General features: G+C 51.2%; 2 long non-coding RNA genes across 2 annotated transcripts in view; one reads left to right on the plus strand and one right to left on the minus strand.

Annotated features, from left to right (window-relative positions):
* Window positions 1–22,756, minus strand: part of LOC131836213 (uncharacterized) — a 160,811-nt gene that overhangs the window by 115,884 nt on the left and 22,171 nt on the right. The window lies entirely within an intron of this gene.
* LOC131836208 (uncharacterized) lies at window positions 3,532–5,428 on the plus strand. The gene is made up of 3 exons (XR_009355539.1): window positions 3,532–3,644; window positions 3,922–3,976; window positions 4,209–5,428. It is a non-coding gene; the product is annotated as an uncharacterized LOC131836208 (long non-coding RNA).

Consider the following 22,756-nt stretch of genomic DNA (forward strand, 5'->3'; position numbering starts at 1 on the left):
TGGGCATGGCTAAGCTGAGCCGTCTAGGAAGGCGGGGCTTTAGATAGAGGAAGCTGGGGTGGCCATCAAGATTGCATCCCATCCAGGGCCTCCTGGGGGGCTCAATCGGTTGAGTGTCCAACTCTTTGTTTCACGGAATCCCTTGTCAGACTCTGCGGTCAGCAGGGGAGTCTGCTTGAAGATTCTCTCCCTCTACCCTTCTTCTCACATGCTCACCCTCTCTCTCTCTCAAATAAATAATTTGTTTATTTATTTAAAAAAAGAGATTTCACCCCATCCAGGGTTTGATGGCCAGCCCTGCAAGCTGGAGCACTTGACTTTCTCAGCTCACTGAAGAAGGAGTCCTATTTCAGAGCCTTATCAACATTTAGCCTGCCTAAACTTGGAATGCCAGTTTATTTTTTAATCAAGAATTATATTGTCCCGAGATAGAGTAATTCTGTTCATTTGACTAGTACATCCTCTCGTGTAGAAAGCCAACTCATCATCCGATAATAGCTCATATTTGTGGAGGTCTTACTCTGTAAGACACGCATGAAGCATTATCTCAATAAGGAAAACAAGCAGACGCATCTAATATATAATGGCATCACGCTAAGATGAACCGATGTGTCTATCTCCCTGGCAAAGACGGTCTAGCCAGGGAGACAGAAATAGACAGAAAGAGAATGACTACAGGGCTCGCTTCCCTCACCATAACAGGGCTGGCCATCACCTTACAGGTCTGCTGGCCCACACGCAGTCTCTCCTTTGTATGGTCACTGCCTTGGGGATTCTCCTTCCTTTTTGTACCACGGCTAAGCAGTGTGACTTCAGACTAACACATGCTCCCTGTAGGTGTATTAATTCATTCAATCCGGTTACTGTCAGGCATGGCCGCCCAGGGAACCACGCTGTCTCCTGAAGGTGACCTTGCAGCTCTCCGCTCTGCACAGATTTTGAAGTTGAATTCTCAGCAGACAATCCTCGTTTCCTCATCTACAGATTCTTGGGAGAGGCCTCCCTTCAGCCCCCACATACAGGCAACATCACACAAAGATATCCCAACGTACCGGAGAGCAAGGAGTTTGACGGAAGGATGAAAGTTGTGCAGGGAAATTAGAATTGGAGTCGTGAGTTGGACCACGGGGCACTGAAGGCCAGAATTGTCACCATCAAAAACCACCTCTGAAGTCTCCTTTTGTCTATACACATAGACAACACTGTTGTCTACACCCAAACCCAGGTGAAGACACACGGAAAACCTGCCATTCAGGAGATTTCATTTCAGATATTCCCACACCCCCTGCAGGATCATACGTCTGTTTACACATTTCTGAGTTCATTTTTGTCATTCGCTCAATCTGCATGTATTTATTGGGTGTTCGGTGAGGGACGAGGCTCAGGAAGGCATCCTCGGGTCTCACGGTGGCCATAGCTGCTCCCCCAGCCTTCAGCCAGAGGAATGGACTCAGAAGCACAAAGACAAGGAAGTGCTCACCCTGCGACCTGACCACTCTCTGCCCCTCTGCTCCAAACGAGGTACCGAAGCCCGGAAAACTAGGAAAGGTGAGATCATACATCATTTCCGCTCCAAGTCCAAAGCCTGGTTAGTGTTGGAGAAGGTGGAACAGATGAAGTTTGAGCCTGATTGGGATTTGAATTTTAAACTTGACTGGACTGTGTCTTTCAAATACCAAAGGTGACCATAAAATTAAAGACTCTGTCTAAGGTGCCAAAGGGCAGAAAAAGAACATAGCTGAGAGCAGACACTGGAAAATAAGAACTTCAACCTAGGCCATACACGTGGACATGATTCTTTGTGGGTCTGATTCTTCCCAAGCCAATGCCCTCGATGTCGTTCCTTCTCCACCAGCTCTCGCCTGGCCCCACGCACAGGCCTCCTGCCAAGCCCGTCTCCACCCACTCCTGCCTTGATCCTGGCTGTTTTCATGGCTACTCTCGGTTCTGAAAAACCCTGCGATCGTGTTCACCGCCTGCTTGACACCTTCTGTTGCCTCCCATTGTTCCAAACATAAGCAGACCACAACAGCAGCATCCATGGCTCAAAGGACATCCTTGGGAATCAGACGTGCTGGGTTTAATCAGGGTTTTCATCCTAGTTTTCGGCCCCCGTAAATGGCTGCTCCCATCTCTGTGCCTGTTTTCCTCCATAAAATGGGGATAATGTTGGAATCACCACCTTACGACACTGTAGGGAGGATCCAATGAGTAGGTAAGCATTAACCCCTTAGAACAGTGCCCAGCTACAGCGATCAACGTACGGTGTCCGGCGCTGTCCTTATCTTAGGGAGCTGGAGATCTGGAGCGTAGTTAACAAAGAGTGGAGTGGGCTGCCAGATACGAGTGGAGAGGCGGGCTCATGCCTGCCTCCTTGCCGCCTGGCACAGAGCCTGGCACGTAGGAAGTGTTCGATAAATATTAGTTGGATCGATGGAGGAGATAAAGTCCTTCTCCTAAACAAAGACTTCTGGCCCGAGGCCTCGAGCACTGCTTGCATAGGACCCTGACGCCATCTGTACATCTCCCCTTCCCCAGCTTGGGAGGCCTGTGCAAGGGGCGGCTGTAACTTAGCAACGAGAGCTTCCACAGAGAGGAAGCAGCAGACAATAAGATCCAGAGCCTGGTCCCAGCCCGCACTCGGGAGCAGAACATGTGCAAACGGGAGGCGCACCCCTGCTGGTCCAGGCCCTCGTCAGGCCCTGACAGGGAGGCCAGGAGCGGGCCTGGCCCAGATTTCCCTCGGGCTTCCTAGAAGGGGTATTTTTTGAGGCAAGAGGACTCTTCCTGGAAGTGTGAGGAAGGAGGACGTGCCCAGGGAGGTGAACAGACAGGAAGCCCTTCGGGGTGTCCTGCCAGGCGGGGGTGCAGGAGAATGTGGGGGGGGGGTAATCTGTAAGACAATGGGAGTCCTTCGGCGCCCCAGGCTCAACAGGAAAAAAAAAACTGTTGAAAGCAGGGGGATCATGGAGGCCTAGGCCAGCCACCGCAGGAGACCCGGATCTTGCACAAGCCATAGGTAAACAGACAAGACGACCTCAAATACCGCAGCAGGGGAGGCAGGGACAAGCACGCGGAAACAATGGACTGGAAGATGGGAAACAGGACGCTGCCCACAGAGGGGGCATCCCTGGATTGGCAGCTGAAGGGACCAGTTCCCTAGTGATCTGCTGGAGGGTGTCACCGCCTCATTACAGGCTTCTAGCTTTCCATTACAAAATAAGGGGATAGATTAGATGAGCCCCAAGGTCCCTCCAGAGCTATGGGCCATGAGTCCAAGCCAAGTCCCATCTTCTGCATCCTCCCAAAAAAAAAGAAAAGGATTTACTCCTTTGTATTCCGTTAAAAAATAAATAAATATCCCCAAGTTCTCTTTTCCAGCCCCACTGTCCTCTGACCAAGTCCATTTTGCAGGTCACTTATTTGGAAGAGCGTCGGCACACCCTGCCTCCTCATCTCAAAGGCCTGCTCCCCAGGCAGCAGTCCCGGAAGTTCCACTCACCGGAATGGGAGGTGTATTTACGGTTGCCCAGGGTGAGAACTGAAGCAGGGAGAACTGGGAGGGGTCGAGCGGCCCGGGATCTATGGGACACCCGACAGGCCCTTTGCACGCACCACGCACCTGCAGCCACGATGTGAGAGAGGTGGGGACGTCAGAGGAGGTCCAGACCCCGAGACTCCAGCAGGGCCTTCGCCCTTGTGACCGGGGAGGGCCTGGGAGTTGGGCCGATGCTGAGTACGAGGCAGTGTTCTGGTGTGACCCACCGGCCCTGCCAACCAGGAGTGGAAGCGGAGGCGGGGGCCTTGGAGCAGGGCCAAGCCTCAGAGCAAGCCAGGGCGGGGTGAGGGGGTCTAAGAGGGGAGCGCGATGGAGCAGGGCTGCAGCAGCAGGGTCCAGTGGGCCTGCCTGTTCCCTTGCAGGTGCTGAGAACCCGGTGCTGGGAAGGGACCTTTCCAGGGAAATGCCTGCCAAAAGGTGACCACCTGTAATGAGGCAATAAACGGGGTAATTACCGGGTAATCACTGGCCCTCCAAGTGTCTGGGAACCTGCGGGTGAGAGCTTGGCCAACTCCGAGCCTCATGTCTCCGGTGAGCTGGAAGCCCAGCTGAAAATTAGATAATGTGGACAGGCAAGGGAGGAGCTGCTTTGGGGGGACCCACTCCATCCTTTCTTTCCTCTCTTGCCTTTTCCCCTGGGCTGGCCCAGGTTTAAGGCTGTCGACAAGCAGCATGTGCTGGGACAGAGGCAGCTGCAGAGTCCCCAGGCATCTTTGAAGACCGGAGCCCACCATGCCCCACCTGCTTCCTCCCACCGGACCCTGCTCCACCCTGCAGAGCAAGCACCTCTGCCCTCCCACGCACGCCCCCGCCTCCAAGAGCTCAAGGCCAGGATCAGCGCTGGGCAGAGGTCAGTTCAACTGGGTTGCTGCAGGCTAGTGACTTGGTGCAAAGTGCAACTTCTTTGCAAATGTCCTCTGCTCCCTCCTCTGCTGAACCCTGGGTCCTAACCCCTGATGGTGTCTTTCTTCCAGTTGGCCCGGTTAGACTAGTGAAGCTGCAAAGTATGGGCTTAGTTAAGCATGCAGGATGCCTGGAACTGTTGAAGCCCGTGAATAAAATGGATTCATTTGTTCTGGCTGAGGACAGGATGGAGATTCGGGGTGGGGTGGGGTGTGAAAATGAACAAGGTAATTTTTTTAGTGTCTTTTATAGATCACATGTCACTTTGTTAGTTTACGAGCATTAAAAATGTATAACATAGAGCTTGTTCTGCTCATAAAATGATCCTCTTTGGCATATTAAAATTTAAAGTATAGTTTATTCAGGCAGTAATTACACTTTTACTAATTGAATTTACCTCTAAATATTTCAAAGTTTTGTAATAAATTGAGCTACAAGATACTGAGCCTCAAGGTGTTTGTATACAATGGTGTTTGAGAAATGGGCAAAACCCTTGACAACAGAAGAAATCAGCAGCATTGGAATAAAATGGGAAAAGGCTTTCTGTTTTCTGGCGTTTTCTAATACCTACAGTAAGGACAAGAACCCAAGTAATATGCGACACGGTCCTTCACTTTTTAAGTTCCTTGACTTATCTTACTTTGATTTTCACAACAAAAGCAGAAAAAGAGGTTTGTATTTAAAAATAAGGAAGAGGTCACTCAGAGAAGCTGGGCAACTTGCCCATGGTCACACAGGGATAGCCGAGTTCAGGATCCCCTTCGGAGCCGAAATCCCACGGTCACTCCAGGTCAGAGAGATGATGAGAAAGGCTGCCACAACGCTGTGAATTAACGCCCCTGAATCGTATATTTAAAAATGGCTAAAGGGGTGCCTGGGTGGCTCAGTCCGTAAGCATCTGCCTTCTACTCAGGTCATGATCCCAGGGTTTTGGGATCGAGCCCCACATCAGGATCCCTGCTCAATGGGAAGCCTGGTTCTCCCTCTCCCACTCCCCCTGCTTGTGTTTCCTCTTTCACTGTGTCTCTGTCAAATTTAAAAAAAAAAAAAAAAAAAAAAAAAAAAGCCAATTAAATAAATATTAAAATGGTTAAAGTGGTAAACCATAAAAGATTCCTTGAATGTAACTTTTGCTCCCAAGGGACCCGTCACTCCTCCTTTCAGCCCTTCCTGTCTTAGTCCCACAGGGAGAACCAAGGCTCGACCGTGGCTCCTGCAAGATCCTGTTAGGAACTACCCTCGACCAATCTGAGGCCTTCCCTAGGTAGTTGAAGACCAGGCGCTCTTGCAGGGGCCGGTTATGTTACAAGAAACACAACTTTCAGGCAAGACTCTCTGGTGCCTACAAATGTTTATTCGCAAGCTGACCTCCAGCAAATGGTCTTTCCAATAAACGAGGAAGTTGGAGGCTCTGAGCAGAGCGTATGGCAGAGGGATGTGGCAATATTCTGGTGGTGGGTTAGGTGGCAGGTTTGAGATTCCAGTGAGTGGCTATAAATAGAACTGGTTTAAAATCTTAGGAGTGCTATTCCAAAGAACACGTGCTACCGGTGGGCTTGGTAAACACATGCCCAAGCAGGGCAGGGTGGGTTCTTGTCGGACCCTGTTCTGGCCAATACACAGATTCCAAGCCCTCCTTGTTTCAAGGAAAACCATTTTTAACATCTGTCATGCTAATGAACAAAGCCTCTGGTGTTGGTAAGAGAAAAGCAGCTGAAAATCTTGCTATCGCGGCCCAGAGAGTGTGGTTTCTTCTTGAGGTCTTTCACATGCCAACTGTCCCACTCCCGAAGAATGTACTTCCCAATCAAGATTCTTCCCAACGGGGCGCCTGGGTGGCTCAGTGGGTTAAAGCCTCTGCCTTCGGCTCGGGTCATGATCCCAGCGTCCTGGGATGGAGCCCCACATAGGGCTCTCTGCTCAGCAGGGAGCCTGCTTCCTCCTCTCTCTCTGCCTGCCTCTCTGCTTACTTGTGGTCTCTGTCTTTCAAATAAATAAATAAAAATCTTAAAAAAAAAAGAAAAGATTCTTCCCATGGTCACAGCCCCCTAGAATTCCGATCAAAAGGATAGCTCCCCGGTAGGGTTGGCAGGTAGAACACAGTATCAGGGACATACGTCTACTAGGAAATATTTGGTATTTGTCAGACAGTCACATTTAACTCTGTGTTCTGTATTTTTATTTGCTAAATTTGGCCACTCCGCTCACACTGTATGCTGAAGTATTTGGAAATAAACTATAGAAAATGGAACCTATACCTTTTGTAGGAAAAAGATATTTTCTTAAAGTTAATGTTTCCCTGCTTTGTGCTGATCTCCCAACCTGATGGGCTCTGGCCACAGCAGGCAGACCGGTCTGAGCAAGTGTAAGTATAAGCTACTGGTTTTAAAAATCCACAGAAATCAAGGGGGGGGGGGGTTCCTGGTGTCTCTGTGGTCCTGCGCTCTCCATCCTGCGACATGGAGATCAGAATTCAGCAAGACTCAAAAAGCGAACAAGTCCGGAATCTCTTTTCTGTACGTGTGTGAAACGGTATGGCCCCCAGATGCAGAAAAAGGGTCTTACATTCTTACATGTGCTACTGTACCGCTTGCTCTTGGTGGACAGGAATTACAATGATCTGATATTCTAGGTGGTTTCACATTAAAATCTCTTCCTTGCATAGAGGGATTTAGAATTCACTGTGGAGGGTGGGTAGGGAGAGGAATAATAAAGACAGGATAATAGCACCTTAGCTGTAAGATTTTAATCATTCTAAAATAAAATGAATATAATTTTTGCCCCTAAAATGAGGTTTATTTTTCGGAATTTTTCTAATTTTCATTTTTACTATTAGTTCGGGGTGGCAGGGCGGGTACCTCTCAGGGCAAAAGTGAAACATTGTTCCCTACCTCATTCCTTAAGGATTTGAGGAAAAGACAAGAGGGAGACATTTTCATTGCTAGTTGGGGATTAAAGGAGGCTTTCCAAACGCCCCAGGTAATTTAAAAAAAAAAAAAAAAGGAAAGGAAAGGAAAAAAACAAAAAAGGGCAGTGCCCCCTGATCTGGCCCCTGGACTCCGGAGATTTTGGAGAAGGTCACGCAGCAGGTCAGACCCCACCCCCACCCGCCCCCGCAGGGCGCTTAGGGAGGCCCCTTCCACCACCTCAGTCCCAGCAGCTGCGGCTTAATAAAAGGTGGGATTGCCATGGCAACCCCCAGTAACACTTTCAAATAGATGGCCAATTATTATTCACTCATTTACTGTTTATTGTAGCGATGCCAATCACAATGAACTCCAGGAGTGTATTAATGGAGATGTGATCGAGCCTGGGGCCCGGAGGGGACCGGCATTGTGATGCCTCATTCATTAGCATCCCGTGCACTAGGTTGGCGGGCGAGTGGCCACTCCCTCCTGGCCCTCAGGGGCAGACTCCGGGTCCCAGGCACAGCCCCAGCACGTGCTGGGTGGGCAAGCACTCCTTGGCCCCCTGGAACTGGGTGGGGGGGACCCGAGAGGTTTCCCGCCCCGCAGAAAGTCCACAGTACACCCTCACCTCCAAAGACAGGCAGGTGGACTGGGTGCGGGCTCTGCCCCAGCAAGAGGTTTAGTATTCTCATCTTCTCTCTGGACCCTTTCCCCATTCCAAATTCTATAAACAAATACAGAGAGTTGTTAAGCCTTGTCCAAGCCCTTGGCTGTGGGGGGCTGTGAGGGTAAGTGTACAGGATGGTTCCCCCACCTGAACACCTTCGAAGGTGTCAGTTCAGGACCCCGGGAGGGGAAAATGGAGGTGGTGCTCCTCCTCTTATGAAGCCTGGCCACCTGCTCCAAGGCTTGCTCAGAGGCAGGCAAGAGGGGTCACCAAGAAGACAATGTCCACCCTTGGTTTCTTGGATGGATTACATCAGGCCTTCGCAGAGAAGGAAGAAAGAGGGCTTGTGGGAAACACGGGAAGCAGGGGCATTTCTAATCTCATCAGCAGAGAGGCTCTCAGAGGCCATGACTTATTGTGTCCACAGAACCCCAGCAAGAGCCCCTTCCTGTCCTCCAGACTGTTGCAGAAGCAACACAGCCCCGCCCCCTTCCTCCAGGGTCATGTAGGTCTGGTAATGGGGAGGTTAATGGAACCAGTGGGGACCAGAAGACCAATACCTGCTCTGAGAATGACCTTAGCCCTAGAGAAAGGGTGGGGAAGAATCTTGGCCAACCTGGTTGAAAGGGACTCGAGGTCAGATTTCATTTGCTTCAGAAAATCAAGACAGTAGTACACAATTCCTTGTACACGGGGGCACATGAGGGAAACCGAGATGTTCTACACGGACTGGCAGCTTGTTACCAGTGAGACACCCGTCCCGAGGCAGCCTGTTCTTCAGGGAGCAGCAGCTCATTCTTGCCTTGCCCTCTCCTTTGGTGGTGGTGGTGAGGCGGGGTCCTGAGGCCCCGAGCCCCACTCGGATTCCTGCGGCACCTCCTACTCATGGTGCCAGTCAGGACCAAAGACAGACAAGGGTGGGAAGGTGTGAGATGACTCACTCACTCTCACTCATCTCTGCCTCTGCCCGTGCTCAGGATGTGGGGGCAGTGCTAAAGGGAAAAAAAAAAAGTATCCCGAGACTCTTAGAATGAGGAGGAAGGCTTTAATCAGGACTATCAGGATAGTGGAAAGAGACTTAAGTCTGAATAGAGCAAGGACCAGTGGGAAGGTGCAGCCAAGGAAAAGAGTAAAGGGGTCAGCGGTGAGTAGAAAATTGCCAAGAGTGACACCTCAGTGCGGGGGGTGGGGGGTGTCTTGCTGAAGGCAGCTTGGAGGAGCAGGTATGGGGAGGGCATCTCCCTAAACCGGTGTAACAGGATCCTGGCTACAATTGGACTCTGCAAGGACACGCTCAGAAGCCCAAGGTCATGGTCTAGTAGACAAGAACACGCCGAGGAGCCTCACCAAAGTTTGGTGAAGGGAGAGTCTTGGTCCAGAGCCACCGGAAAGGGGCCAGGGGGCGGGAGGGCAGAAGTTGCCCAGAGAGGGACAAACGTATGTTCAGGGACAAAAATCACTCAACGGACAGCCGGCCGGGAAGAGTATGTCTCTCAAGCCAAGCCCAGAGGCTGGGTGAAACCAGCAGGAAGTGAACATTTCTCTTCCTCGCCCTCTGCTGGGTTTAGGCTCCTGTCTGGGACCCCAGCAGCTGTCCTCTGGCTTGTCAGATTGTTGGGCCCTAGGCCTTTCCCCAAAGAGGGACCCAAATCCTACCTCCACTCCCTTGCTCTCTGGTGACAGACACGCCCCTTGCAAGCCCCTTTCCTCTTCAGGTAGGGGAGGGGGGTTAAGGGACCACCCTCAGGGCAGTGAGGGGTCTTCCTAACAGTGTTTACAAAGCCTGGGAAAACGAGCTCCATGAATGTGAGCACAAGGTCATCACCCCAGTTCTGGAGGACCGGAGGAATGGAAGGCTCCTCCCACCTGCAGAAAAAGCCTACAGCCCTCCCCAGGGGGACACAGAGACCTGCTCTCTGGAAGATGTCCTCCCTTGTAATTTGCATCCTTGTGATTTGTGGATGTGGTGCTTATCTCCACAACCGCACGTGGCCGGCATCCATCCGTCTGGGTGATTCCTATCCCATCCGAACCCACAGGAATTTCTGGGGAGCCAGGGTACATTCTCCAGCTGCTTCTTTCAGTGATGGGGTGGTGCTCAGAGGGATGAGAAGTGGTAGGGCAACAGAGACCTGCCACAATCACTGGGTAAGACAACAGTGGGGCCAAGACCTGGCAGAGGACTCCGGGCTCTTAGTCTTAAGTTCTTAAGTCTTAGTCTTAGTTCTTGAAAGAATGACACCCCCAGAGAGGTCTTGATGGGGCACACGTGGGCATGGGTCTCACAAAAAGCAGTGCCGGGAAAGCAGCCCCAGGTGGGGAATGTGTAGGAGGACAGCGCTGATAGTTTGGGTAACTCTGCTCCAACCCATCTAGAACATTCTGTGTGCCATACACGGACTATAGGAGACACTGAAACACAAGACTCTGCCAGGAATGCAAAAGAGTGACCGTACTCTATAGGATGGGTGATATGGTAGAATCAGAGGCAAGTGTTGTAGGAATAGCAAACAGAACTACTGATTCTGCCCCAGGGGGTCAGGAGAGGCCTCACAGAGGAAGGGAGGGTTCATTTTGCTCTTCAGAAAAGGGACTCCAACTTGCACGTGCAAAGCACAGGGGCTCCTTGGAGAGCTATGGCTCCACCTGCAGACTACGGCAAACACCAGAAGACAGATTTGGAAATGTACATGAAAAGCATGAGTAGGTCAGGGAAGAGTGGGGATGCTACTGCAGCAGTCCTAGCACAAAACAAGGCCACTACAGGTTTGAATTCTGGCTCCTGACTCATTAGCTGTCGGATGCCGGCCAGCCCCTTTAACCTCACTAACCCCCAGGACCCCAGCTTGCAAAACAAGGACACTAGATCATCCTTCCTTTGTGGTTGTGAGAACAGAGGGGATAGGAGGAGCCAGCCAACACAGTGGGCCTGGCTTATGTTGTAGGCAGCCCATAGATGGAGGGTCACCTTCAGACAAAGTCACAGGAGGGATGTGTTGGAAGCAAAGGATGTAGAAGTGTCTAGCGCATAGTAGGCTCTCAAATATCTGTAGAGAGAACAACAAATTGAATCTAGGAGAAGGGTGAAAAAGGAATCAAAGATGATCTGAAGGTTCTAGAATGTTCCTGTGATGGTAGACAGGAGGAAATTGATGTGGCTGCCCTGGGAGCCCTCCCTTCTGCTCTCCTGACATCTACCACCAATTCATCCCCATGGCCACAACCCTGGGAGGGGGCTGCTCCTCCCTGTTCCCCACATATTTTGAAAAGGCAAGATAAATGCAAATAAACACAGGTGTGATCCTTCAGTTTTCCACAGGTCGGCGGTCGTTCTGAGATCTGGTGAGCGGGGATAGGGAGCAGAGTCATGTACAGGAGGGAAGAGAACTCAAATTCTTGACCTAGCTCCCAGGTGCCGGGTTCGGAGCCTTATCCTATTAATCCTCACAAGAAACTTGTGTTTGGTACTATTACTGTCATGCACACTTCACTCAAGAAGGAAATGGTCCCAGAGAAGCTAAGAGACCAGCCTAAGATCAAACAGCTAGTTAGTAAGGAAGGCAGGATCCGAGCGGATTACGTAGCTTCCAAACCCTTGCTTTTTCCCCAGCCACTTCGAAGGAGCCAGAGGCTGAAAGAAAGAGGAAAAGGAGAGTGTCTCAGTCAGTTTCAGTTGCTATACATTTAAAAAAAAAAAAAAAAAAAAGAAAGAAAGAAAGAAAGGAAAAGGAAAAAAAGAAAATCAGGTTCCATAGCTTATAAGCAGTAGAAATGTCTTATGGTTCTGGGGGCTGGCAAGTCTAAGACCAAGATGCCAGCACACTTGGTGTCTGGAGAATGGTCCACTTACTGCCCATTGATGGCTTTCTACCATATCCTCACAAGGTGCAAGGGGCAGCGGAACTTTCTAGAATGCCTCATAGAAGGGCACTCATACCATCATGAGGGCTCCACCTTCATGACTTAATAACTTTCCTGAAAGTTCTACCTTCTAATAGCATCACCTTGAGGGTTGAGATTCAATAGGAGCCCCACATAGGTCTCTGTGCTCAGTGGGGAGTCTGCTTGGGGATTCTCTCTCTCCCTCTCTGTCCCCTTTCCCCGGTCACACACCCTCTCACTCTGAAATAAATCTTAAAGAAGAAATGAGTCACCGAGTCACCATCCTGCAGCTCTCTGGGGGCTCCCTGACACCAGTACTCTCATTAGCATACCAAGATATTTTTAAGACCCAGGACACTCCAAAGGATTTAGAAGCTCCATCAGGAACCAGCGTCAAAGAGCAAATATATTTAGATCACAGAATTCCACCACCGTCATGGGGGATAAGCTTAATAGGGCAGGAGGACCCTGGAGCAGCACCATGCATGGCAAGAGGGGTGACTGGATCCCTGGAAGGAGGACTTCCTGAACTGGGTCCCTCAAGGCTGCCCATCCTCAAGGCGTAATCCTGAACGAGGCACTTAACTCCCTGAGCCTTATTTTCCTTCATTAGAACAATGGAAATGCTAATACTCTGCATAAGTCACAGGGTTTCATGGGGGGCTTAGTGGGATCATGGACGCGAAACACTTTATAAACCGTGAAGTACCACACAGATAGGAGGCTTAATCACAGAGGAGCACGCACCTCCCCCACGTGTTCATCCCCGGGCACCCATGCATTCACACACACTCTTGCTCCAAGGAAACTGGAGCATCCGTCCTGATGCAGCCCCTGCGAAGTCCCATGCTGGGATCTCCCTACGCCCTCCATCCTCCTGACTTTACCCACTGAGACTGAGCGGGTTCAGGAAGACTGAGGAGGGGCTGAACAGCTTCGAGGAGAAGCAGGTGCGGCTGGAGCCCAGACGGCTCAGCCCACACCTGCCCATTCTGCCCCAAGTTTGCTCTTGAGGGCATTTCCTTAATGCACAGCACCTGGGAACCATAGTAACCACCCAGCCCCTTGCAGGGGGTGGGTGGGGGGGAGGCACTTGGCAGAGCAGGGGCAGTCCCGAGAGGTGGCGCTCCTTCAGCAGCTTGCTTTGGGGGCTTACTGTCCATGCATTGGTCTCCCATGCAACAAGTTTTAGTGAGCACCTACTATCTCTGCACAGACCTGCCTGTCACGCTGGGGATCCAAGGACAAGTCCGCCCTGCCTCTGAGCCCCTTGCAAAGGCAGCTACACCGGCAAGGCCAGGCCATGGGCAACAGCGAGCACACTCTGGAGTGATGGGTGGCTTTGTGCAGTGCCACGTACTGCCGGACAGTTTGCGGGTGAAGAGGGCACAGGTAGGGACCCAATCCCAAGAAGCCCTGATGCCACACTGAGGAGCTTAGACTTTATTCTGTGTACAACGGGGAGGCACCCAAAGGTATTCAAACATGGAAAGACATGGACTGAGCAAATCTCTTTTCATTTTTTAGGAATCTTCCCCCCCACCCCACCATTTACGACATTCCTCCTGAAAACTGGAAAGTTATGTAAATGTGCTGAGATTGGTGAAAGAATGTGAAGTTATAGAAAGAAAACCATAATTTCTCCCACCCCAGTTCTGTTACACCTCTATACAGGTAGTTCTCAAAGAGTGTTTCCTGGCACAGCCACACGGGCAATGTCCAGATGCTTGCTAGAGATGCCATCTGATTATGGTTAATCCTGCAGTGTAGATCTGAAAGTTGCTGAGGTCTTAAAAGGTCTCATCACTGCCCCATCAGAAAAAACACTGTAAGTCTTACCACCCATTACCACATATAGTTACATCTATTGCAAAATGATCGCCACAGTATCAATTATGTTATACACCTGACACTCAGATTAGAGGTCAATCAGTCTCAATTTTTTAAAAATGGGAAGAAAATGGGGCGCCTGTGTGGCTCAGTGGGTTGGGCCTCTGCCTTCGGCTCAGGTCATGGTCTCAGGGTCCTGGGATCGAGCCCCGCATCGGGCTCTCTGCTCGGCGGGGAGCCTGCTTCCCCCTTCTCTCTCTCTGCCTACTTGTGATCTCTGTCTGTCAAATAAATAAATAAAATCTTTAAAAAAAAAAAATGGGAAGAAAAAAAATGCAGTCAGCTACAAACCCTTCAGGTGACTGAGGCTTACTGAGATACCTTGCAGGAATTTTCTATACCTGCTTCCATGTTAATCAAACAACTACACCTCTATACCACTGTGTACTTCTTTTTTTTTCCAAAAAATAATCCTACCTTTTACTAAGCAAGCTGCTTTGCTCATGATGCTATGTTTCCTAGTCAATAGAAATGGAATGCATTTGTTCTTTAAAGTGTGTGTATGATTTTCCATTGTGTGGCTATAGTTTATCTAACTATTTGTTGTGGAATATTTAGGTAATTTACAATTATATGGACACCTAAGAAGTTATGATAGCCTTCTCTGTGTAGGATCCCGTAAGGGTTTTTCATTTCCACTGGCTTGCCAGAAGTGGAAATGCAGAATCAAGGGTTATGGGGTTCACAATTTTGATATTGGTAGCTCATTATCCCCCAGAACTGTAAGGACACGCAGTCCCATCAGTAAAACAGAAGATGCCCGGATTCTCATGGCCTCCCCAGCACGTGGTCCTTCAAATCTACATATTTTTATTATTTTTTCATATCTATATTTTAAGAAGCTCACTATGGCAATTTCATGGAAAAATTGCTTTGATCCAATGGGGTTTAGGGCCAGAATTGGGGGCCAAGAGCCTAGCTGAACTTCTGGATTAGTCCAGGTAAGAGATCAAGGGCAGGGTTAAGAAAGTGGCCAGGGGGATGGAGAGAAGGGGTCAGTCAGATTATGGTGGGCTCTTTTGCAGACTCATTTAAGCTCTCTAACCACCTGTTTTTCAAATGAGGAACCTGGAGTTTGTTGAGACATCGTGACTTGCCTACATGTCCTAGGATCACCGAATACTTCTTAACCCATCTATGGCCCATTCTAAGGGAACCTGCTCCCACAAACCCTCATCAGTAATTAGCACAAGAGCCCACTTGTTAGAACGTAGACGAGGATCAGAAAAGCATCCTCTGGACGGACAAGGTAGTCTGAGACCAAAGACCAAAGCAAGCCCCTCCATACCATGTTCAGAGTTTTATTCAGAGTAATTTACTGACGGGGGGAGGGGGGTGCAGACCAAGTGGACAGCGTACTTGGCCATTCTCTGCCCCCACTCCCCACCCCATCTGGACCACAATCCTCAGCTGTTATGGAGGGGCACAGTGGTGACGTCACAGGGTAATCATGTAAAGTGGGGTTCTCTGTGCAGCCCTTCAGGGAAGAGGAGAGCAAACCTCCGTACATTCTGGTCCGGGCACGCATGAACCTCCATGGGGCCCAGAACACAGAGCCAGCCCCGTGGGAGGTCACTGTGGCGCAAGAACAGAATGGAAGGCCAGAGCTGGGGTCTGTGTTGTCAGCCCCCCTACACTGCACCCCCAACAGCTTCATGGCTCGCGCAGTCTTCACACACTTCCTCTGTGAGGACCATGGGGCCCGACAGCGGGGACTGGGAGGGACTTGCACCAGCCCAGCTACAACAGAAACAGCGACACACGGGCCAGTACCGCCTCTGGCTTTTCACCGCTCCTCGTTCTTGAGGGATCGGGCAAGGACTGCTCTAGCGACTTCTGCAGGGAAGGAGTGTTAGATGAAGATTTGAGGAATGAAACGGCCTCGCGTCCCACTGCAGATCTTCCCTAATACGGAGCTGAGTTCCCATCCCTGATTCACTTCCCATCCATTACGCGGGCACTCTCATCGTCTGAGAACCTCATTCCACATTTTGCGGGTCCGGCTCACAATGATAGAGAAAAATCACAGCATCCACTAAGACTTCACAATAAAGCTGTATTAGGCACCATGGGATGGATGGGGTTGGGGGGATGGATAACTTTGAGTTTCCTATAATCTGTTGTCCTCAGCCGGGTTGCAGTAGATTTCTCCATAGACCAAACCTGACTACTGAACGCCAAGCCCCCACTTCCGGTGGCTTATATGGTTTTTACATTTATTACTCTACGGGAACCAGCAGCTGTGTGGACTCCCATTTTGAGGGACCCCCGATGAAGGCTTTCACGACTCAGTTATGCAACCTGAATTCCCCTTATTTAGATCCAGATCCTATAAAAACATCTATGCCCAAAATATGCTGGGAATGGAGGAATGGAATGAGGGGAATACACCCTGGGAGTCAGTGGGGAGGGAGCCTGCAGGTGTGTAGGTAGAGACTGGTTTGTCTGGATAGTTTGGCCCCGTAACCATCAACAGCCTTTGTGCCCCCACCCTGAAATTTTGGGGGGTCTCCATAGGTGAGTGTGCACTCCGTTCCAAGGTCTATTAGAGCCCATACAGTCTGTCAGTGAGACCAGTAGTGGTGAAATCCGCACGGGGCTTCCGATGGCCCCCTATTGCACAAACTAAAGGGCCATGTTGACCTAAGGCCCCTTCTCTAGGGGTAGTGGTATCCACTCCTCAGATTCCTCCATTAGCCAAGGGGCATCTGGCAACAAACCTGGCTTTTTGGAGCTTTCCTTCAAGTGAGTCACCTAGTTTCCCTTTGGTGACAGTTTTCATAGACTTAACGAGACTGAATTGGGTTGTCTGGATTTTCTCTTGGGGGTCCCTGATGACACTGGATCTTGCCACAGTTGTTTATGAGAAACCGCTAGGGGCCCCTTTCCCTCCAGTTTATCATTGGCAGGATACTTTGTTTTCCCTTTTTCCAACTTCTTTCCCTTATGATGGGTTCATTCCATCCCACTGAAGTCAGCCGCAATAGCGGCCACAGTAACAATAGGCCAATTAGCCCCAGGGGTGAGGACAGATACTCAAGTCCAGAACCATGTCCCAGGGGGCTGACCGGGAGAGAAAGTCTCGTCTACCAGAGGAAAGAAGTTCTTCACCTGGGCCTCTAGAACACTGGGTACACAGAGCATATTTCATCCCCCATTCCCACACAATTTCGTGTAGTTCTTCCTCAGAGGTCCCTGTAGCAACCGTTCCTAGACCACGTTATCTTTTTTTCTTTTAAGTTTAAACATTTTTTTATAAACCTATAATGTATTATTAGCCCCAGGGGTACAGGTCTGTGAATCTCCAGGTTTACACACTTCACAGCACTCACCATAGCACATACCCTCCCCAATGTCCATAACCCAGCCACCCTCTCCCTCCCCCACTCCCCCCAGCAACCCTCACTTTGTTTTGTGAGATTAAGATTCTCTTATGGTTTGTCTCCCTCTGGATCCCATCTTGTTTCATGTATTCTTTTCCTACCCCCCAACCCCCCACGCTGCATCTCCACTTCCTCATATCAGGGAGATCACATGATAGTTTAGACCAGGTTATCTTAATGCTAGTGTTTATCCAATCAATCACATCAGCTAAGCCTCCTGCCTGTAGCACAAAAACTTAGTCACAAGGCAGGTAACGCGGGACAACCGAGGTCAAGTCCAACATTGCAAACCCATTGAACATTAGCGCATCCCCCCAGGATACCCCCAGGTGAATCATCCCCACCTCCCTTGCAAGCGGCCGGGGAGCTGTACCAGTGCAGTGGCGGAACGTCCCTCGAGGTCATCCTCTGACCCGTGGGAACCTGCCTGTGTTCATCTCCATGTTCACGAGTGCCCAAGCCTTAGTGTGCAAAGAGCATGGCTAAATCTTCTTCCTCTCCTGTAATAATGTCCTCATCAGAGGAGCCATGATCTCAGGGATCCTGTATCTCGCGATCCTAGCTTTCCCAAGACAGGATGGTCCTCACCTTAGCACACAGGAACCTGCACGGTCACGTCTTCTCTATGACCTCTAAGTGCTTCTTCTGCCCTTATACCCCTCTGGACACAGCACGCTAGGGGAACGTATGCCCTGCACATCCCTCTCCAAAGCCATCGCTTCTCCGGTGGGTTCCATCCCACCAGATGTAACTCTTTTCCCGTGATGTCCGTAGAGCTCAGATCAAGGGCCAAGCTACTACCACAAGACCTTGTTCATTTCCCTTCCACATTCCTCCTCCCCAAGGCTCCCAGGAGGACATCTAACAACGCTTCAGGCATTCTCAGGCATCCCTATAGTCACACACTGGCCCGAAATGCTCCGGAGACCCGGCCCGGTCTCCCCACATGGCGGTGGCTGGCCAGCCTGGGATTCTGCCCCATAGCACCCTGTACCCGTGCTTGCTTCGGTCTCCTGCCTGGCCAGCCCATTGTCAGGAAGTGCAGGACGCTTAATAAGACATCTCCAGCCTGCCAAGCCACTTTAGGACCACAAAACGGAGCAAACCACTCGGTACTGGGCACACAGCCTTACGCAGGGTGACTTAACGACCAGGAGAGAGCTGACGGACGAGGACCCAGCTGGCGCTCCGCCATGTCCCCCAGCTTTTCTCTGCTGGGCCGGACCTTAGCTCCCAGCTTTTCTGAGCCGCGGGGCATGATGGTCTGATCACAAGGTAATTACCTGAAGTGGGGACTTCTGTGTGCCAATTTAGGGAAGATCAGGCAGAGCCTTCCCGCATTGTGGTCGGGGCATATGTTAAGCTCCACAGGGGCTGGAATGGGTAGCCCCGAGGTGGGGGTCACTGCGGGGCAAGAACTCGGTGGGGTCAGCCTTGTCAGCCCTCCTCCACCATTCTCACACCTGCAGGTAACGGGGCGGGTCTGCGACCCACGAGACCCTGATCCATAGAGTGACTCGTGATCTGTGGCCTGGGGCGTTAAAAAGGACCAGATCCTTCCTGGGGTTTGAGCAAAGGCCTTCAGAGGAAGGCTGCCAGGGGCGGCAGCGGGTGGCACAGCAGAAAGTTGATGTAGACACTGGGCTGGGGAGGCAGGGATGCAACCAGCTGAAATTACAGGTAGGTAGAAATGGTGAGTAAGCAGCAGAGGCTGACTGGAGAGAAAAAGGAGCAGATGCAGAGAGGAAAGCCAGAATGCTGAGAGAGAACGCAGGCTGCCCAAGAGAGACAGAGACGCAGCTCCCAGGGGCTGCCGGGAAGCCAGACTCAGCTTCACCGGCATCCCCACGAAGCCACCGGCACGGAGGCCCCTCCCCTCCCACTGCAACACTCTGTCCTCCGCCACCTCTCCCCTCCTCTCTGCACACACTTGGGCGCCCTTCTAGAGATTTCTGAACAAGGTCACAGAGGCCATGAGTATTAGAGTTTAGATTTTCCAAATCTGAACTCTCTTGACTTCCAACGACAGCTATGCAAACCAACAAACCAACAAACCATAAAAAACATTGGCATGGCATTTCCAGCGTGCTTTCTACCTGCATTATCTAGTTTGATTTTGTCCCAGTGAGGAAGTAGAAGCTCAGGGGAAGTGAATTGCTTTTCCAAGATCAAACTATTAATAGAGGGGGCGGGAGGGGTGGGAAATCCTTGGGTCGCAGCCGACCAATTGCAAAACTCACCTGGGTCCAATCCTCCTTGCTGGGGTGGCACCTGGGCCCCTGGCACCTGTTGTCCCTTCGAGCATCACTCCCTGACCTGAGCACTCTTAGTCACCGGGCTGTGGTTTCCACCCCTTGCTCCAGGCTCCCCCTGAGGGGTGGGAGCTCCAGATTGGGGCAAACTGTTCCGGATGTCCCACCGATCCACGTCTAGATCCTGTGATGGGCCCTGAGGGGGTTAGCTAGAAGATTCCATGTAAGCCCTTTCCTCAATTAGATCTCTGTAAAGACACCTCTATTTTAACTTTGGAGTGAATCATTAGCCTCCACCAAAACAGGAGCATGAATAGGTTTAAAACCTAAAAATAACTAACATTTATTGAACACTGATTATGCTTCAGGCGTTGTGCTAAATTCTTTACACAAATTCATTTAAAACTCCCAATAACCCTGCGAGATGAGTATTATTATCTTCGTTTCTCAGATAAGGAAACTGAAGCTAAGAGAGGTTAATTAACTTACCCGGGAAGACAGGGCTGACACCTGCTGGAACCCGGGTTTGAACCCAGGTAGTCTGCCTTCTCGAAGCCTGTGGGAGGGGCAGGATCCTCTCACACAGTGCAGGCCCTGAGGACATGGATCATGAGGGGGGATGTCGGCCCGGGGGCAGAGGGGGTCTGGGGGATGCCCACAGGTCCTGGTGCTCCTTGACAGGCTAGACCTGGCCCAGTGCCTTAGGGAGTCCTGAGCACCTTGGGACAGGCTCAGAGAGGAGGTATATGATTCCAAGAGGAGAAGGGAGGGGAAAAGGGGTTTCCTGAGAAGACAGAACTGCCCTTCTTCAGACACTATTAGCTTCAGGCTAATCGGCACCTCTCCCACGCTTCTGTCATCCTATGGCTGTCTCAGGCCCAGTCTAGGGGACAAAGCCCAGAGCAAAACGGCCCAGCCGGTCCCCATCAGCCATTCCAGCCGCTTCCCAGGGGAGTCCCACTGTAGAAGTCCTGGTCTTCGCTGAGACGCTGCAGCCCTGCACTCCCAATCCCTGGCCAGGGATCAGGAGCGCCCACCAAGGGTGCAGACCCTGAGCCCCCACCAAGGGTGCAGAGCCTGAGCTAGGCCAGCTCCCCTCTGCAGCCTTCCGATTCCCCTTCTGAAAGGAAAACGAAGGCATTCAGATACCGTGACGGTACCTCAGACTCCTCCCTGCCAGTTCCAAGTCTCCCGGAGAGAAAGGTTCTCAGCTCTGGAGCCAGGTTCAAGTCCAGCCCTGACACTTACAAGCTGTGTGACTCGGGGAGCCACAGCCACCCCCGCACCTTACTTCCCTTCACTGTGCAAATGGCATAGGCTGCTCTGTGTATGTAGCAGGTTTGCTTGGAGTAAGATCATGGCTACGGAAGTGCTTTGAACTTGGTAAAGCCCTTCGTGCAGACAAGTGCCAAGTATCAAAATCTGTGATTCGTTCCTTCCTCAGTCTCTCCTGGAGCCAATCTGCCAGCTCTACAGGGAACAGGATCCAGAAGGATGGCCTAGAGCCAGCGTCACCCTCTCCCGGGACCAAGCCCCCTTCCAGCCCCCACCCACCCTGGGGTGGGCAGTCTCCCAGCACAAGAGGTGGCTCTCTTTTGCCAGGATTCCCGCAGATCTCCTCCGTGCACCGGTCCCCCCATCCCAATGTCACCTCGGGAAGTCAGACCTGCTCCCTGGACTGTAGTCACCTCCAAGTTGAACTTGGGGCCATGGGGGTGTGTGACAGGAGGCACCCAGCCCCGTCTGCTCTGGAAAGCAGAAAGAGCTCACCGTACAACCATCTCGCGGTCCATTTGTCAAAGTTTGACGTCAATTTGCGGCCTTAGATTGGTTTTTCTTTCTCCGCACTTTGTTTTCTTTTTCGTGATGAATGGTTATTGTCAAGCTGGCTTAGAAGAAGCGATAGGCAGGAGGTGGGGGCCGGGCCAGAGATAGCACAGTGGTGGGTTTCTTGCTTGGGTTGTTTATATTTCTTTTTTAGGACAGAAAATGGAGTGGGAGGTACCTGCAGTCACAGTGGGGTCATCCGAGATGCATCCCAGGGGCCCATGGTAGCTGCCAGCTTCCTTCATCCAGGCCCGGAGACACGGAGACCCCTGCCTCTCTCTTTTCCCCAAAGTACATGCCTGGTCTGGGGGACAGGCGGCGTGTCACGGCTGTGGCGGCTGATGCTGTCAGCCGCAGATAAATACAACCAAAACAGACCCAGAAAATTATTTCCTCTTAATGGAAAAATTATCAGGCCCTGAGCAGCCTGATCTAAGGGCTTTTAGAAGTGCACAGAGAAATATACTTGAGTCTTTTCTCAGGATCCTCTCTTCCCCACCATCCCTCGGGGGAGGGCTCCGCAAAAAAACCGCCTTCTCCCAGATTCTCTGCCCGGGCCTTGCCTGACTTGCAGACAGTAGGCTCTCCAAGACCGTAGACTGTGGCATGGGATCACAGGATTAGGCTTCTTAGAGTCTCCAGGCATATGACCTTTAAAGGACATAGACATCACCTTGCCCACCTCTGTCACCCAAGATAATTACATTAATGCCCAGAGACAGGTGACTCGCCAAACGTCCGTGATCACTTAGCAGCTGGACAAAACATAAAGGCTCTTGATTTCAATTTCCTTTCCTATTACCCAAAATGGCCTGGCCACTCCCTCTAGCTCTCGGAAGCCCCTTACATCACTCACTTCAACTAACAGCCCTATGGGCGCAGGGACATCGGGTTTTAGGCAGATGGTGCTGGTGGAACATCACATGATGGGTCTACAGTTCCTCCCTCCACACTCCGCTGTGGCTCACGGTCTACAGAGTAAACACCTCCACCCAATGGGCTCTGTGCTTGCATCGGGCTTTGGTTCATGGAATGCTAGTGGGTGTACCATGAGCAGAAGCTGAAGAGCGCTTATGAGGTTTGGCTTGGGGCTTTGTGCTTCTGCAAACTGCCGCGAGGCTGCTGGTCCCAGAATCAGAGCAGCGTGGGGCAGTTTTGAACACAGTCCTCCACCCGAAGCAGAGCTGCCGCCCTTGTCAGCAAACATGCCTGTGAGGGAGGAGCCGAATTGCTGTTGAAAACCTGAGGGTTTGCAGCAGGGCCAAGGCAGAAATCTGATCACTGAGGCCAGCACCAGGTGCTGCTTCTCCTGGTCATCGGGGACCGCCTCAGGGTTACGGGGACTAAGAAGAGCCAAGGGACACAGATGAGGCTGGGAGGTGGCCCTATCCACATGGAGCCATCTGCAGGGGCCCTCGCCATGGGCACTGAGTATGGTCCAGGTCCACACATTTCTTTTTCCTCTAGGCATCCCTCAAGGCAGG

This window comes from Mustela lutreola, chromosome 1, assembly GCF_030435805.1.
Source record: "Mustela lutreola isolate mMusLut2 chromosome 1, mMusLut2.pri, whole genome shotgun sequence".
Classification (NCBI taxonomy): Eukaryota; Metazoa; Chordata; class Mammalia; order Carnivora; family Mustelidae; genus Mustela; species Mustela lutreola.